Genomic DNA, 2,398 nt, shown 5'->3' with positions numbered 1-2,398 from the left:
CTATCCTTCAGTTGTACCAGCCCCAGCCAAGTCTCAGCCCTGGTGGGGTGAACCTCAGGATGTGAAGAAGAGGGTCTCAGGGTGGCAGGCTGAATAGATATAATGGGAACAGCTAAGTTCTAGGTCCAGCTAGCCACGCAGTGCTTGTGTGGCCTGGAGACAGTAGTACCTCCTCACTCGATCTATTCCCTCATCACTCGAACGATAATTTGGATTCACTGGTCTGGTAGATTCTTCCCATTCTGACTGTGTAGGCCACTGGGTGGGGGGCTTTGTGGGGTTCCCCACACCACCTAAAGAGTGTCGACCTGGAAAAAATGGCTGTGTGTAGTGACGTAAGAGGAATCTCAAGATGTGTGTCTGCTCAACCAAGGACATTCTTTTCTTTCCTTCCTGTATGTGGCCTGATATGCCAGCTTGGCCCACAGCACCCATTTCTACCTCCTTCTCTCATTGCTCTCTTGTGTGCCATCCTGGACTGCAGAGATGAAAGTTATTTTCCCAGACTCCCTTGCAGCAAGAGTTTTAGATGCCAGTTAACTAGACTTGTGTGAGGTTTAGAAAATAGAAATGAAATGGGTAGAGACTGTCTTTCTGTTTCTCTGGCTATTTCCTCCAGCAAGAGCAGTCATGGAGGTACGGGCCATCTCTGTAGTAGTATCTCACAGACCAGTCACCATCCCCACGAGTGTTGAAAAGTTGTCATGATGGTAGCATGGCGGTCCCCTGGTCCCACTGTCCAGATCCCTGGATCATAATATGATAGTAAGTTCTTGAACTCACTATTTGCAGGGATGGCCTCCTATTTGCCTACTTTCTAATTGTGTGGCTGATGGCCATGCAGTATTCTGAGAGCCATTCCTCAAGGCACAGTCTCCTCCTTCAACAGCTCTTCCATCCAACACCTTTTAAAATTTCTAATTCTCTATATTAAATCTCTTTTTGCTTTTAAAATCTTGGGATAGTTTCTTTCTTCTGCACTGAACACTGATCACCATTGTACACTCTTATACAGCATTCAGAACCCAGCCTCAGTCTTTAGTTCCAGGATGACTTCCTTTATCAGCCAGGCTGACTTCGGTACCTCTCCTCTGTGATTCCACAATTGCCATGATCTCAGACTTCCTCCCATGGCACTGAAAAGAACTGTTCACTTTCTATCATCCCCACCAGGCTGTGCTCCCAGAGGGCAGGGACTTGGTCTTCTCAGCCTTGCATCTGAGCGTTTAGTGGAGAACCCGAGCTATGGCAGGTACTCTGGGAGCGTTTTGTGGAATGAATGCAGAAAAGGTAGCAACTCGTCAGTTCAATAGGATTTAGGAGAAATTGTAAGATTTATAGACTGAGAAAAAAGCAATTTAATCTCCCCCTTTGGCAAAAAGAAACTTACTTCTTATTAAGAGCTATTATTAGGAATGAGTTACCTCAGGGAGCTCATGGGATGATGAGGGGGAGCTCTCAGATCAAGGGTCTCATTTCAGATCAAATATTTGGGATCTCTCTGTGGATCTGTCCTCCTGCTGATGCCCCGAAACTGCTCCTGAGGAATGATGTGTGTGATGAGTGAAAAGAGCCTTGGCTTTTGAGGCAGACCTGGGGTTTATATCCTGGCTCTACCACTTACCGGCTATATGACCTCAGGCAAGTGACTGCATGGCCCTGAGCTCAGTCTCCTCATTTACAAAGTGGAGTTAATGATATATCCATCATAGGATTGTTGTAAGGGGGTAAACGAGGTGGTTTAGGAGAAGAACCTAGCACCCGGCAGGGACTTGATACATGCCAGCTGTGATGTGATTTCAGTGATTTGAGATTTGAGGGTTTTTTCTTTTTCATTTGGTCAAAAATATTTCCCACTGCTGCCCTCTTGCTGAACTGGTGGCAGAGGTCAAGAGCCTATTCCAGATGTGAGGTCATAAATGTGAAACCTATAGTTCAGGATCCAGAACGCAGGAGGTGCTGAGTGAATGGGTGTCCCTTCTTGCCAAGTGCTAGTTTTGGATCTTGTTCAGGACTTGTTCCCAGGTGGCTTAGAATGATGGAGGAGTGTCATGGGCAGTTGTGACATAGCAAGCAGAAGGAGGCTCAAACTTGAGAGTAAGACAAAACTTGATTCATGTCCTAGCTCCACCACCTGCCTAACGAGCTACCTGGGAAGTCATTTCAACTCTCTGGGGCTCAGTTTTTTCATCTGCAAAGTGACACTTGCAATGCTTACCTCATGGGATTACTGAGAGCTTACTATAGATCATATATTCCTGTTCTTAGCATTGTGCTTGTCACAGGGTAGCATTCAGTAAAGAACAGAATTTATGCATTTGCTGCTGTTGGGAGTATCAGCTTGCCTCTGAGGTAATGGTTCACAGCATGGGCTTTGGAGGCAGATTAACTGGGGCTC

The sequence above is a fragment of the Pteropus vampyrus genome, unplaced genomic scaffold (genome assembly GCF_000151845.1).
Source record: "Pteropus vampyrus isolate Shadow unplaced genomic scaffold, Pvam_2.0 Scaffold7, whole genome shotgun sequence".
Classification (NCBI taxonomy): Eukaryota; Metazoa; Chordata; class Mammalia; order Chiroptera; family Pteropodidae; genus Pteropus; species Pteropus vampyrus.
This window is presented reverse-complemented; position numbering follows the sequence as displayed.